The sequence below is a fragment of the Leptonychotes weddellii genome, chromosome 9, assembly GCF_054177405.1.
Source record: "Leptonychotes weddellii isolate Sample4059 chromosome 9, ASM5417740v2, whole genome shotgun sequence".
Lineage (NCBI taxonomy): Eukaryota > Metazoa > Chordata > Mammalia > Carnivora > Phocidae > Leptonychotes > Leptonychotes weddellii.
The window spans coordinates 102,422,995-102,439,653 of NC_138377.1; the positions used below are offsets into that span (position 1 = coordinate 102,422,995).

The 16,659-nt window shown below is 37.7% G+C and overlaps 1 protein-coding gene across 5 annotated transcripts in view; it reads right to left on the reverse strand.

Moving 5' to 3' along the window:
- HMG20A (high mobility group 20A) overlaps nucleotides 1-16,659 on the reverse strand; it is a 95,006-nt gene that overhangs the window by 60,945 nt on the left and 17,402 nt on the right. The window contains exon 2 of one of the 5 annotated variants that reach the window (XM_081829636.1): nucleotides 3,134-3,214. The exons of the other annotated variants lie outside the window; for them this stretch is intronic. The gene's annotated coding sequence lies outside the window, so the exon portion shown is untranslated. The remainder of the gene's footprint in view (nucleotides 1-3,133; nucleotides 3,215-16,659) is intronic. 5 annotated transcript variants of the gene reach the window in all.

Genomic DNA, 16,659 nt, shown 5'->3' on the forward strand with positions numbered 1-16,659 from the left:
GAGCCTAGGCTCGTGTAAGTATAAATATTATTAATTTATATATATACATTTTTAAGATTTATTTTTTTTAGAGAAAGAGTGTGAGCAGAGGGAGAGGGAGAACCTTCAGCAGACTCCGTGGTTGAGTGTGGAGCTGGATCTCAAGACCCTGAGATTGACCCGAGCCAAAATCAAGAGTTGGACGCTTAATCAACTGAGCCACCCAGCTGCTCCTATTATTAATTTTTAAAAATTTTGGTAGGGTAGTGTAGGAATTATTTTTTTTAATTTTTAAAAAAGATTTTATTTATTTGTCAGAGAGAGAGAGGGGGCAGGGGCACAAACGGGGGAGCGCCAGGCAGAAGGAGAAGCAGGCTCCTTGCTCAGCAGGGAGCCCGATGCAGGACTTGATCCCAGGACCCTGGGATCATGACCTGAGCCGAAGGCAGACGCTTAACTGACTTGAGCCACCCAGGAGTCCCGGTACTGTAGGAATTAAACAATAAAGAAATGGATTCATTCACGCAACAAATATTTATTCTCTAACATTCTAGGCACTTCCTGTGTACTGGGATACAAGTAGTGATCAAACAGGACAAAATCCCTGCCCTCACACAGCTCACAGGACACTGGAACAGATAGACAAAAATCAAGATTAAAAACAAGTAAAATGAATAATGTCACATAGTGATGAGTACTAAGAAAAAAACAGAGCCAGTAAAAGGGACAGGAAGAGTTCAAGGGAAGAGGGTGTCTGGAATTTTATTTTATTTTATTTTAATTTATTTATTTTACGGAGAGAGACACAGCGAGAGAGGGAACACAAGCAGGGGGAGTGGGAGAGGGAGAAGCAGGCTTCCCGTGGAGCAGGGAGCCCGATGTGGGGCTTGATCGCAGGACCCCGGGATCATGACCTGAGCCGAAGGCAGACGCTTAACGACTGAGCCACCCAGGCGCCCCGTGTTTGGAATTTTAAATAGAGGCCAGGAAAGACTTCCCTGAGGCCTGAAGGAGATGCAGGAGAGAGCGATGCATGTCTGTGAGGATAGAGCGGCCAGGGCGGGGCGAACACCCAGTGCAAAGGAGGATACTGAATGTGCCCGAAGGAGGCAAATGTGGCTGGACAGAAATAGGGGCAAAAACAGTAGATGAGGTCTGAGAGCTGATAAGGGCTCTCATAGGGCAGTGTATAGGGCTTTGTAAGTCACAGTAAGGACTTTGGCTTCTTACTCTGAGATGAGAAGCCACTAGAGGTTTTGAGTAAATAAGACACGCTATCTAACATTTTTATAGGACCACTCTGGCTGCTGTTTTGAGAACAGAATGAAGAGTAGAGAGGGTCAAGGGCAGAACAAGGAGTTCATTTGGAAATCTACTGCAATAATCCATCTGAAAGATGATGGTGGCTTAGATCACAGTGGCAGTAGTGGAGGTGGTGAGAAGTGGTTAGATTCTTGACTTGAAGGTAGAACTAATTTCTCAGTTCAAAGTAACTGAAAAAAAAAAAACTAGGAATAAAATCTATAAGCTGTGGCCTGCATGTATTTCAACTGTAGACTCATAACCTGTTTAGTGATAAATGGTGGGCTCTCCTAGCAATATACTACTTGCAGCTTTTGTGAAGTTAAATATTGTATAGTGTTTTTTGGGGTCACAAAGGACATAATCCAGCCTCATTTAATGCAAGTGCTTGTAGAGTTTATATTTCACCAACAAATATTTCTTGAGCACCTTTACTGTGTGACTAAGATTGTGCTTGGTGTCAAGCGGTACGTAGGTTTGCTTTATAGAATTTTACAGTCTCTTATGGTCCTTGGTCTAGAGAAACTATTCTCAAAACAACCAGAAGTGGGGGGAAGAGGCCAGAATTAGAAACAAACATAAATCTTCCATCTCTGTCTGTGATTTTTTTGAAGTAAAAGTTTTGCAAACTTTTGAGTCAGATATTTTCTTTTAAAAACATGGAAGTATTAGATCATCAAAAGAAACAGAGCACTGTTTAGATTTCCTTCTAGACAGTTTGATTACTGTACGTGAATTTCCCCCCCACAATGGAACCTTGATGGAGAACTGTTTTCATTAGGACACAATATGTGTTATGAGAAAAAAGAAAACCCCAAACATCTAGAAATAGTGTTTCGTATCGGGTGTAAAGCACAGCAATAACATAGGGAAAATACCTCTTCCAAAGCAAGAATCTGTCATTTTACAAGCAGGGTGTTGCCTTTTGAGTTCACAGTCCACCTATCTGGTTTTTTCATGGTGGATGGTGGGTCCCAAGTGGCCCTTCCTACACAGGCTATCTAAGCACTGCTTTTATTATTAGTAAACAAGGAGATAACTGCCTAAGTAAGACAACTTCTGGCCCGTATACCGGAGCTAAGAGTTGAAGTAATCCAATAAAACTTGGCATTACTTTCTCTGGGTAGAGTACTTTGCCAAACAATCTCCTGGGACACTTGGGTACTATGAAACAGTAAAACGGTGGATGTGTATGAGGTGGGGGGAGGAGGGGTGGGAGGAAGGTGGGGAAGAGCAACACCATAATGGGCATACTCCTGGTAGGAGGCCATATGATATACAAAAAGGTGTTTTCAACAACAGGCAATGTTATAATCTAATTTTACATTTGGAAAACTAAAGCAATCAAGTATACAAAATACAGAAAGTTAATGTTCTTGTTTGGTGAAGACACATATTTTTTCACTTACTTCTTGGTGATTCTCATGGAGGGTATACTAGAATAGAGGAATTTTATGTTTATCAAGAGGGGAAATGAGTTTTAAATGAGTTGGAAATCAGTTTTAAAGCTGAAAAATAAGGTCTTTCACAGTTTATTATATCATAGTTATGCATTGAAGACACAGAGTTAAATAAGATTGACAAGAAATTCTTGTCCTTTTACAGTTCATGACGTAGTGAGGGACAGATGGACAAACAGTAAAAAATGTAAAGGTTGTAGCTGATGTGTGTAAAGATATTTATTTAAATCTGAGAGAAAAACAGGGAAGAGACAGATGAATTGAACAGATGGAGTGACCAGCTAACTGCTCATTATCATAATAAATTCACAGATGCATTGGAGATCTGAAGGCAGCAGAAAATACCAGCTAAGTAAATGCCTGGGACGGAACACTTAGTGAAGGGTACTCACATGTTTGGAATCCAGTTTCATATCAGAGAGGTAGATAGAATTCCTTTCTTGCTCTAAAACAAAATGGTTCAAGCCTAGAATCTGAGGAAAGCAATATATGAGAGAGCAGAAGAAACAAAGGTCGCTAGTATTTTGAACCAAACAAAAACTTACTAGTTAACAGTTCTGGGGGAAGGGTCCTTATTGGTTCAAGGAACAGTGCTCCTCTATTTTCTTTTATTTTACACTGTTCTCTTCAGCTCAAACCTGCAGCTGCGAAACAAGACTGCAAAGAAGAGATGGAAAGAACGTTCCTTTCTATTACAGGCAACAACTCTGAAACCTTCTACCCTTTCAAAGCCGATGAATACTAAAAGATGAAATGTTTTGAGAAGGAAAATTGGAGATCATTTATAAAAACTATAGTGTAAAAAAAAAGGAAAGAGACTCTATCAAAGTGTTCTTCATTTTAATCAACTGACAAATTAAATTCTCTTCCTAGGAAGAATTCCTAAAAGAAAAACAGAGAGCTTTGGGTAGTAGGGAATTTTTCTTCAGCCAAAAGTTGAAGACAAAAAACAAAACAAAACAAAACCCCAAAACATTTTAGTTGCAGGGAGGCCAAGCAGTAATAGTCATCATTACTTTGAACAGTAAAATGAAATTCAGTTTTCCCCACAAAACAAATAAGACACCATTGTAATGTGCTTAATAGAACAGTTTCAACTAAAAAGGAGGAAATTTAAAACAGAATTATATTTCTATATTTTGATTTTAAATCTTAAATCTTCACAATGCTCAGGGCTTCAGAAAGTAAATCAAATGGTCCGCAAATTCAACTTTGACATATTTAATGCTCCAGAAGTACAGTTTCCTAGGAACATTGTTCCTTTAAATACCCTACCCAATAATGATAAGGCTTTGCCCTTCATACACAGAACCTCTAGGCTCTCACTGACCCAGGCAATTCCGACCAAGTGTTTGGATGTTATCTTTCTGTTTTATTATAAGCTACTCATTTCATTTCATTTCCTTTTTTTTTTTTTAAGGTTTTATTTATTTATTTGTCAGAGAGAAGAGAGAGCACACGCAGGGGGAGCGGCAGGCAGAGGGAGAGGGAGAAGCAGGCTCCCCGCTGAGCAGGGCGCCCGATTCGATTTGAGGCTTCATCCCAGGACCCTGGGATCATGACCTGGGCTGAAGGCAGACACTTAACCAATTGAGCCACCTAGGTGCCCCTTGTTTCCTTTGTTTTTAGGTGAAAAATAGGGAAACAAACTGAGGATTTCAGAAGGGACGGGGGTGGGGGATGGGGTAACTGGGTGATGGGTATTAAGGAGGGCATGTGTTGTGATGAGCACTGGGTGTTATACACAACTAATGAATCGTTGAACACTACATCAAAAACTAATGATGTACTATATGGGGGCTAACTGAACATAATGAAAAAAACCCCCACATTATCAGGTGCCTAGGTGGCTCAGTTGGTTAACCGTCTGCTTTGGGCTCAGATCATGATCTCGGGGTCCTGGGACCAAGCCCCGCATCGGGCTCCTTGCTCAGTGGGGAGTCTGCTTCTCCCTTTCCCTCTACCCCCTCCCCCCCACACCCTGCTTGTGCTCGCTCTCTCTTAAATAAATACATAAATAAAATTCTTTAAAAAAAATAAAACCACATTATCTGTAACTCTAATTGAGGAGTAACCAGACTAATTATAGCACCTCAAAGATTCTTGGTGTGTATTTACTAAAATCTGACAAATCTGTATTTCCAGAGTTGCCTATTGCTGTTCAAAGACTCACTTGTCTAGTAAGGCAGGACTAGGTCTCAGGGAGTTAAGAATGTGCAGAATGATTTATTTTGCTCCTCTTTCTGCATTAAATGCACCCACTTGTGTTAGTGCAAGTTACTTCTGTCAAGAACAGAAATCCACTGGACCACCAAGCAGAGGCATTATATGATTATCTGCTTTCAATACCTTCATATGTAAAATGGGGCTAATACCTTCTCCATTTAACCCAAAAAGATGTGGTGAAGATCAAATAAATATTTCTTTACGTGCTCTACAAACAACAAAAGAATGTGAAAGCTTTTTGCTAATCATGTTACAAAGTTTTCAATGAAATATATATGAGAAAGTATACTATACAGACTATATTAAATGGCCATATACAAACGAAAAAAAGATTGGAAGGAAACACACCAAAATGCTCAAAGTGATTATGTTAGGGTGGTGGGATTACAAGTAATTACTTTCTACCTTTTGTTTTAACTCCCCAACATCCAGTCATACAGTTATGTTACTTTAAAGAAAGAGGAAAGTGCCATCAAGAATCATAGGCTTCTTAAACTTCAATTTTAATTTCACACACAATACATGAATACAGTTTCTTTTTAAAGTTTGACTACACATAAAGCTAAAATTCTCTTTGACCTGATTCTTCCCACTCCCTTCTCCAGAAAATATACCATTAGAGAAGTTAATAGCTTATTGCTGAAAGGAGCCTTCAAGAGAATTTCTAGTGATATATTCATTCTCTCTCTCTCTCTCTCAAATCAGAATTAGCCCTACAGGGCAGAGAAGAGTAAACATGTCTAGCAGGAAGAGCATGAGGGCACAGTTTATGAACTTAGCATTTTATATAAAAAAATCCATTTAAATTCTGCATTCAATTTTTTAGAACAGTGTTTAACACATGAATGTTTGAAACTCCAGGAGACCAGGGGAAGGCATCTTGAACTCTTTTCTATATTGTGTACTTTCCTGTAAATACCACTCTTAAAACAATAATACCTTTCCTTATGAGTGCAATACCACATAGCACAGATTAGGTTCACCTTCCTGGCAGATAATGGACACATTCTGATACCGAGAAAAATAAGTGTGGCTTTCTAGTCCTTCTCTACTATACAGCAATATAATGAGAAATTCTACTATTGGCTGGAAATGTATGGTTAGCTCAATTTATACTGTTATTTTTCCAGATAAAATTACATGACAATACACTGTAATTATCATATAAAAATCCCATTTAATTATGGGAAAATAGTCCATGACCATGAGTTTAATATGGCTTGGCATTTCCCTAAAAGGTTTAATTCTGAAAATTACAATACATCTGAGGTTGATCAATGTATATTCTTATGTCACTGGGAGAAAAAGTAACAAGCTTTTTATAAATAAGTTATCATTTTACTTCTTGCTAATTTATCTTGAGATCTACTTCAAGCAGAATATACTTAATCCATCTCTAATTCCACTATCATCTCTTCCCCTTCAGACTCCAAATCCAGTTAGATGGAAAAGCTCATCATTACAGTGTTTTTCCACAGAAGCATCTTCTCTGGAGGCATTTATTCTTATTACAGAGTCTCTCCAAATATCTAATTTGGTTCTGGGTATTTAGGAACATTAGCATATTTAAAAGACAAAACTAATAACTTAAAATCAAGATGTACCAATGTGAACTATGAGGAAATTCTATAACAAGTTCCCTCACAATTTTGGGGAAGGGGCAACCAAAGCACCTCAAATTTTTGAGAAAGGATTATGTGCCACATAATATAATCCTTTTTTTCAGGCAGGCAACCCGAGGCAGCAGAAAGAGCTCTGGAGTCAGGGAGTCTGGCTCTGAGTTCAGGCTATGGCACCAAGTAACCGGTCTTCTGGGATCGCTAAACTCCTTCAGCCACAGTTCCTTCATCGGCTAATGAAGGACAAAATGAATTCAAATTTGTTTGTCACACAATGACAGAACACCATGAAACAGTACATTCAATTAAATGATATGAGTTAAAAACAATTTTATAAACTAGCAGAAAATAGGAATATATTAAAAATTCAATATAAAATCACAACAATGAACATGTATGTACATACACAAACACAAAGTTCTCGAAGCACAGTATGTATTTCTGAATTCTTCTATTAGTATTTTTTGCTGTCTGGAAGTGAGTCATGGTTAAACTGAAGGCTCTGAAATCAGACTGCCTGGATTCAAATGCCATCTTTTATTTTCGGCTACGGAAGTTGGGTAAGTTAATCATCTCTGAACCTGTTCTCTCATCTGTAAATGAGGATAATAATAGTACCTACTATAGAAGTTATTTGAAGAATTAAGCCATGTAAAGCAGGTAGTATGGTATCTATCACATAGTAAAGGCCCAACAACAATAATGATAACAGTAATAGTAGCAAGCACTTATTGAGTGTTTACTAAGTAACAGGTACTATTCTAAGAGTTTTACATGTATTACCCCATTTAATCTTCACAACTACCACCAGGTAGATACTATCATTAGCCCTTATTTTATAGTGAACTATCCACAGAGAAGATAAGTAATGTAACCAAGTTAACTGTGGTAGTCACTATAGCTATTCACAAATATTTTTAGTTTTCCTTTCAGGAACACAGTAAGGTTACACCATGGAACTCAGAGGGTCAACTCATAGTAGCAAGAGTCCAAAAGCTATTTTCCATGTTCCCCTCCTCCATTACAGTGACTGTGGTTATCACAATGGAGTTTATGTCCTTGCCTAACTGACCAAAAATAGCATTGCCCCCTGTTAACCCAGTTTGGACAAATAGCATGAGTGAGAAAAAAAGTTACTGAGATCCTGTAGTGGTTTGGTTATTATAGCAATAACCAAGTCTATCTTGATAGTAAATTTCAGATTTGGTATCATAATTATCTACTTATTTGCAGCTAATGCTGAAAGTTTAAGATTTAAATTATGGGAGAAAATAATAAAATTCTATGCATTTCTTTTTTTTTTTGATGCGTGAACCAATGAAAGTTTACCATTATCTAATTTAGTATCAGAATTTAAGAATTATTGGTCAAAATGTCTTCATAATCTTGGGCTAGGCAAAGACTTTTTAAAGAGGAAGCAAAAAGCACTAACCAGAGAAGAGAAAAATGATGAATTAGAGTTCACCAAAGTTAAGAACATCTGTTCATCAAAGACTATGTTAAGAGTGAAAAAGTAAGCCACAGACTGGAAAATAATATCTGTAACACATATATTCCCTAAAGACTCATATTCAGAATGTATAAAGAGCTCCTACAAATAAATGACCCATTTTTTTTCCAAAGGGAATAAAAATAAGGGGAGTGCTTCATAAAAGAGACCATCCGAATGATCAACAACCATAGAAAAAGACATACTATAACATATTCACCAAGATGGCTAAAATAAAAGACTGACAATACACAGTGCTGGCAAGCATGAGAAGAAACTGAAATTCTCATATGTTGTTAGTGGGAATTTAAATGTGCCCAATCACTCTGGAAAACTGTTTGGCAACAACTGCTAAAATAAACCTATCCTATGAACCAGCAACTGCATTCCTAGTAATATATCCTAGAGAAATGAGAGCTGATGTTCACCAAAAGACATGTAATAAGGATTTTACAAAGTTCTCGAAGCACAGTATGTATTCTGAATTCTGCTTTAATAATGGGGGCTATGGTAGTCACTATATTATTAAGCCAGTGTTTTCCATATATTATTGGAATTATTAAAAACAGCCTCAAAATGGAACCCCATTATTAAAAACAGCCTCAAAATGGAACCAGCCTATGTTTTCATCAACAGTGGCAAGGTACATTATGATGTATTGCTACAATGAAATCAGTGAAACACTTGCACAGATTGAACTACTGCTACATGCAACATGGATGAACCTCACAGACAGAATGATGTCAGAAGAAGCCAGACCCAGAGAGTAAATATTCCATGAATCCATTTACATGATGTTTAAGTAAAGGTAAAATTACTCTTTGGGGACAGAAATCAGCATAGCAGTTATCTGCGGTAGGGGGAGAGAGCTACTGACTGGAGAAAATTCTCCTGAAGTGCTGGAAATATTTGCAGATATATATGCACAAATTCATTGACTTGTTCACTGAAGATTTGTGTACTTTCCTATAAATACCACAGTTTTAAAAAGTTAAAAGAAAAAAAGGAAGCACTGGTTTAGGTAAGAATTCCAGTACTGAAAGTTCCCACAAAGATCACGAGGTCCCACTATACATCCAAGGCTCAGGTCTCAACCTGAATGTTACTCTTGGGAATGTCTGGAAAGCTCTGATCATTAGGTTTTTCTTTATAATGAACCCCAAACCTATTCCCAAGGAGCTTCCACCCTTGGGTTCTCATTCTACTTTTTTGAGGACAAATAGAACAAGTGTGCTCCCTCTTCGAAATCATATTCTCTCAGTTATCCCAAGACTAATCTGATGCCTGATGAGACTCCTTTCAGCTCTAAAAATTCTAGAATTCTATATTTTTATTAGTCCACATTTCTTTCATTTGCTCTTTCTCTACATCTCTTTCAACCTTTACTTTACTCTTTCAACCAAAGTATTCTAAAGTTAAGCTTCAACCTGAGTAGATAACCAGCTGGTAGATTTTTTACTCAAAATGTGAATTTTAAATGGAGGTCAATATTTACAGTATATAGCTGGCCACATCTGTATGCTAATGAGAGCAAGAAGGAACATCTCTCAATGCTTAATACATTAGAATACCAGAGTTCCTTATGAAAGATACCTAGCTCACTTGGATTTGGAGAATGCTTACCATTAAATGTTAAGGCTGGGAAGATGAGAAGTGTATTTCTTAGACAAAGGATAAGTCAAGTCAATGGTGATTATTTTAGCCAGTACATACCAAATAAGGATGAATATATGGAAAACACTGGTTATGCCTAAAGCGATGAATCATAGTGTGATTCATGAACAAACATAAAAGCATTTCTCTAACCTCAAAGAGCCAACTGAAGCATTCATGGAATTGTGTATTTTAAGGCATTCAAAAGTCTCTACAGAGTAAAGTTTAGGAGATAAACGTAAAACCAGAATGAGATTTTTCTCACACTCAAGATAATGTATGTTCTAGTAGTACTCAGGCATTCTGTTTAAAAAGCACAACACTAAAAGTATGCCTGTATTATTATTTCAGACCTATGATTGCCCTTTTACACTGCTACAACCTTGCCTTCAGCTCAGGTCATGATCCCAGGGTCCTGGGATTGAGCCCCATGTCGGGCTCCCCGCTCAGCAGGAAGCCTGCTTCTCTCTCTCCCCTCTGACTGCCACTCTGCCTACTTGTGCTCTCTATCTCTCTGTCAAATAAATACACTGCTACAATCTCATATTCTTACCATTTTGTCCTTTACTGAATGGACTAGAACAATAATCAAGACAGACTCAAGATTATCTATAAAATCTGCAATATGAATTATGCAAAATGAAATGTATTCATTTCATGACTATGAGGAAGTTTTGATGTAGAATATAAAGTAAGAACAAGAAGGAAGACCTACTAATAGTAATGCTTTATTGTAATCTGGGAGAGGAATTCTTTTTTTTTTTAAATATTTTATTTATTTATTTGACAGACAGATAGAGAGAGCACAAGTAGGCAGAGAGGCAGGCAGAGGGAGAAGGAGAAGCAGGCTCCCAATAGGGAGCCCGATGCGGGGCTCGATCCCAGCACTCTGGGATCATGACCTGAGCCGAAGGCAGCTGCTTAACCAACTGAGCCACCCAGGTGTCCCTGGGAGAGAAATTCTTGCATGGCTGTGCTCTTCAAGACTAAAGGTGCCCTGAAATTGATGGTTTTATGGAGCTGGCAGAGAAATATGGATGGGTTAAAAGCCTGAAGGCAGTAAAGGTCATCTAACAGACTGAACCAGGGAAATCCTAAACACATCTAAAGATTCTCATCAACAATGAACTGAAGGCTTAATCTGCACACTGCTCAACGATGTACTGATCTATAAAGGAGAAAGCTAATGTGCCAGGATATCTGACTGAGTTTGGCATTTGACATCAAACTCTCACACTTTTTTTTTTAAGATTTTATTTATTTGAGAGAGAGTGAGAGAGAGAGAGAGCATGAGCGGGGTGAAGGGCAGAGGGAGAAGCAGACTCCCTGCTGAGCAAGGAGTCTGATATGGGGCTTGATCCCGGGACTCCGGGATCATGACCTGAGCTGAAGGCAGACGTTTAACTGACTGAGCCAACCAAGCGCCCAAACTCTCACACTTTTCTGAACTCTTCTGGAGCTGCCAACTTTTTATTTATCAAATGCTTGGCACTTAAACTCTATTATCAGGAATCTTCCTTTAATGTGCTATAGGCAATTCACACTTAACAGCTATAAAACTGAATCCATAATCTTCCTCAAAATCTGTTCCATCCCCCATGTTCTCCATGTCAGCTGAGAGTACTCTACTCTGTCACTAAGGCCAAAAACCTGGAGTCCTTTTCAGCATTTCCCCTGGTCTTCCTGCCACAATGAATCCTTCACCAAACCCAGTTGATTCTGTCCTTTCTTCTGTGTTCCTGTTATTACTGTCCCAGTTAAAGCCTTTAGTTTTCTTGGTCTGAGTACTCCCAACAGCCTCCTGCCTGCCTGTCCCTCCTGACTCCAACTTGTTTCCACACAACTACCAGTGATCATTCTAGAATAAAAATCTAATCATGCATATCATTCCTTATTTAAAGTCATTCAAGAGGGCGCCTGAGTGGCTTAGTCATTAAGCGTCTGCCTTTGGCTCAGATCATGATCCCAGGGTCCTGGGATCGAGCCCTGCATCAGGCTCTGCTTGGCAGGAAGCCTACTTCTCCCTCTCCCACTTCCCCTGCTTGTGTTCCTTCTCTCGCTGTGTCTCTCTCTGTCATATAAATAAATAAAATCTTAAAAAAGAAAATAAAGTCATTCAAGAGGCTACCCACTGTCTTCAGGTATTTTTACTTTTTTCATTTTAAAATTCTGTTTGAAAGCATAAAAGTCATGCTTGTTTTGAGTCTTTAAAGTTCAAATGTTTTACGATAAGGATATATTACTATATCATTAGAATAAGCAGTAACACTTGGCCCCGTAATAGGGAATGATCACCTTAAACCAGTTTTGGGATCAGGAAAAGGAACATTTAAATGAAATAGAACATAAGTTTATAGGGTGCTTGGGTGGCTCAGTTGAGTGTCCGACTCTTGATTTTGATTTTGGCTCAGGTCATGATCTCAGGGTTGTAAGATCAAGACCCTCATCAGGATCCCCACTCAGCGGAGAGTCGGCTTGAGGATTCTCTCCCTCTGCCCCTCTCCACACTTGCACTCTCTTCTTCTCTCTCTAAAATAAAAATAAATAAATCTTTTAAAAAAAGTTTAAATTAAAACAATGTATTAAAAACAACTATATCTTCCCTACATCAAATTTATATCTTTAGTACCCTCTCTTTGTTCTTGCACGAAATATCTTACAAATTTATCCCCTAGGTTGTAAGATGCATCTGGCTTGCTAATAAGACTGTCATAGAGCTGGTAAATATTCAGGAAAAAAAAGTGCAGCCCTGACCTTCTTTTTAAGTAAGTAAAAGAACAATAAACTATATCAAGTAGCTTGTGTCCAGGAAATAAACATAATTATGAAAAGATAAGTGAGTATAAGATTTAAAGCTCCATGTACATCTTTAGTCTTCTACCTATGACGGAGTTTACTCTGTTTTTGAACTGGGAAGATTATTTTCCACAGTATCATATTTAAACACACAGTTGAGCTCTTCAGATTAACAAATTACTCAGATAGAGTAATTTCTAGTCTCTCCCATAACCCTTTTAATTACAGTATCTGTGTTCTTTCCTGCAATACATTTCTGTTGCTATCAACTCCAAAATCTCTTGAGAGCAAATGCCATTCAGTATTATTATACATGCATTACCAAGAAGGTAGGAGAAGCTGTTAAACCAACTGAGATCCTATGATGCCAGTTTAATCTGCCTTCCAGGCTCCCAAAACATGTCAGCACTATTGTAGTAAAGTAGGTTTTAAGTTTTGGGTGATGTGATTTACTTGAAAGACAAACAGCAGAGTGTAGAGCAGACTATTATAGGTCATAGCAAAGTAAGTTCAGATCTGTAGCTACAATTTATTTTTTATTATGCATATTTACTAAGTACTGAAACAATAAACATGAAGCCCAGCTAAGAGTTGAACACACCAGGTTACACACATGCTTTTCCTACCTCCTAAGAGGGCACAGTTTAAAAAAAAAAAAAAAAAGGAAGGATTTAAATAATAATTTAAGTGCTTAGGAGGAAAAAAGCTCTCACAATCATTATACTATACTCATAAAATGATGCACCACTGAACTTAAATCCACTTAATCTATTTGAAAAACAGCATTTTGAATTTCAAATCTTTGAACTCAAGCCTCCTATTGGATAATGATCAACTGCTAACTAACAGGATAGTGTCCTTGATATAAAAATGGTTGCTGTACCACTGGCTAAGTATTTTCTACTTTTTAATAACAAGGATCCAATTACACCAATTCATCCTTAGTCTTCCACCCAGTCCCCTTGGAGCAGCAATATTCATTTGTAGGGCAGCACCCTAAGGTAGGATGCAAATAGAGATCAATTCCAATCCTATGCACCAGGATTATTTTATCACATGACAGACACTAAGCTACACACAAAAATTGAGTTGTAATTTCTAGTGTGGTAAGGGTTTACTTATCTAAAAAAACATTAAGCTTTTTGCAGAAATGAATACAACTCTAGAAACAGTGACACAGGCATAAAAGGGAAAGATTGTAAACAATACATCTACTCTGCTCCTCACCAATGATAGTGCTAAACAAATCAGAGAAGACACATAATTAGTAATGGCTGAAAGCTAGAAAGACATACTTGGCCCAAGTCTTTCTTGGTACAATAAATGAATCTGTACACTACCTTCAGTATCATGTATTGCTAGAGAAAGATTTTAATTAAATGCCAGGGAGAAGAAATCTGCCAATTAGAATTTTGCAAGTAGTTTGTTTTGCTAGGAAATAAACGGCTAGCAGCTGACATTGTCTTTCTGGCAAAATAAAGCAGCTCTTTCCCCTTTTTTGTAATAAACATAAAAACCATTATGTTTATTTAATACACTCCCTAAATTGGCAATTAGCTTGAAAAGACTGTTTTTACATATGGCAGAGTTCCCTGTACCTAAATCTCCCCACCCCCTCAATAACCATAGTGTACCATATTTATATGTTGCTATAGTACTATAGAAAGAAATTCAGTATTTCTCTATTATTTCACTAGCTCTAGAGTCAGTGATCTACATTTAAAAATCTGAAGAAAAAACTGGCAGCAGCAACCAGAGGATTGTGAAATTCAGAAACTTATTCAGTCATACTCAAGAGCAGACATTTTAAAACTCCTATGAGCCCTAATTTCATTGATATGAAAATAGCTATGAATGTTTGGTAAATCTGCAAATATCAATAAATAGATGAAACTCTAAAAATTATTTCACCAAGAGAGAATTAACAATTTTGCTAAAGGTAGAATAATGATGATGTTGATGGTGATGTCAGAAACTTGGCTTTTCAAAAGCATTCAAAATCCTCATTCTTGTTCTGCGCCCCTTCCCCACCATGGCCCTGAATCTCCTTATATGCACAATAAACATTGGCATGTTTTTTTAATTTATGGGAGAATTCTAAGTATGGTATCTAGACCTTAGAAATAAAGAATACCTCATTTATTATACATTAAGAAATATGATAAATCCCTAAAACTGTTCCTTTTGAAATGATATTTATCTGGTCTAAAATTGGTAGTGAACAGGCATTTTTTAAATGGGTTTTTTCATGCTAATGGCCTGAAAACTGCTTCAAATTGTTGGACTTAAGTCATTTTCTACCAAACATACAATGACACATCTCATTTTACTGAAATTAGCTTAAAAACAATTACAATTTTAATTAAAAACTAAGTCTAAGATGAAGAAAGCAAACATGAGCTCTTACGAAAATGTAGAATATTTTGTAATATCGAATTATAATAGCTGTGTACAGCTTATGAAACATATATGAAGATATTAGTATTATGAAATGTGGTCATTTTTGCCTTGTTGTGATTAAAAGCCATGTCATATACTTTTTTTTTTAAAGATTTTATTTATTTATTTGAGAGAGAGAATGAGATAGAGAGAGTGTTAGAGGGGGGAGGGTCAGAGGGAGAAGCAGACTCCCTGCTGAGCAGGGAGCCCGATGCAGGACTCGATCCCGGGACTCCAGGATCATGACCTGAGCCGAAGGCAGCCGCTTAACCAACTGAGCCACCCAGGCGCCCCCATGTCATATACTTATTGTGGTGGCATTTCAACATACTTATATGACCAAAACAGCTAATAATCTTTACATGAACAATATTGTCAAGTTCAGTAGTAAGCAAATGCAATTAGACCACCTTTCCTTTTTAGTGCCCTAAGAATTAAAAGAAAAAAAAATGAAGTTCTAGAAAAGAAGACAAATTACTTCGCCAAGATTGCCACTGAGAACACTCTGCCTCTAGTTTTTAAGAGCTCCAATCTAAGAAATGTGGGCAGGTATATTCTCTTTGGGGGCTTAAATAAAATTGCCCACAACTGACAGTTCAGCTTAGCACATAAACTATACATCACTGAGAAGCCTGACTTATCATCAAAAATGGTCTCCAGGCATTACAATGATTATGTGCTGCCTTTCTCAGAGAGAAATTCTGAAGAAATAAAGGACTTAACCAGAGGAAACAAATAACCCTTTCATGCTCCCAGGGTACAGGCACACATATGAAATGGTTCCTGACCTATAATTTACCTAAGGTGGCATGCTATCTTCTCTCATTTACCATATATTTACTAAACATATAACATGGGCATTTAGTTAAGATACCAGAACTACAACAGGGAGCAAAACAGTCTCTGTTGTCATGAAAGTTATGGTTTGAGGTGAAAGACATCAAGCAAATATACCAATAAACAAAATTTAAAATAAAAAAATTCTATGAAGGAAAACAGAATGCTATAGAATAACAGTGGGAGTTGTCATTTAGACAAGGCACGTCTCTAAAGAAGTGAGCTGAATGTTAAATAGATACATTCCATGCTGAACAGAGGTGAGAAAGAACTTGGTGCTTTGGAGGAAGTAAGAGAAGGCTAGAGTGGGCTGTAGAAAATGATTGATCAGGAGAGGAGGACAATAAAGAGAGATAAGCAAGAACTAAAACCTGAAGAGAATGTGGAGCTATGTTAAAGAGTTGGGCTTTCTCCAAAGTGCAAGAGCAAACCTGTGAAGAACTTTAAGAAAAGGCATGATATATTTATGTTTTTTAAGGGATCATTCTAACTTCTGTGTGAAGAATGAACTGACAGTAAGAATGGATCTTTAAGGACCAGTTGGGAAGCTACTGCAATAGTCCACCACAGCAAGATGGTGGCTTGAAATAGTATACTGGGAGTGGAGACAGAGCATAGAGGGTGAATTCAAGATCTATTTAGGAAGCAGAATTGATAGAATCTAGTAGTGGTCTGGATATGTGTGTGTGTGCACTCATTTTATTTATTTATTTGAGAGAGACAGAGAGAGCAGGAGCGGAGAGAAGAGGGAGAAGCAGGCTCCCTGCTGAGCAGGAAGCCGGATGTGGGGCTCGATGCCAGGACCCCAGGATCATGACCTGAGCCAAAGGCAGATGCTTAACCAACTGAGCCACCCAGG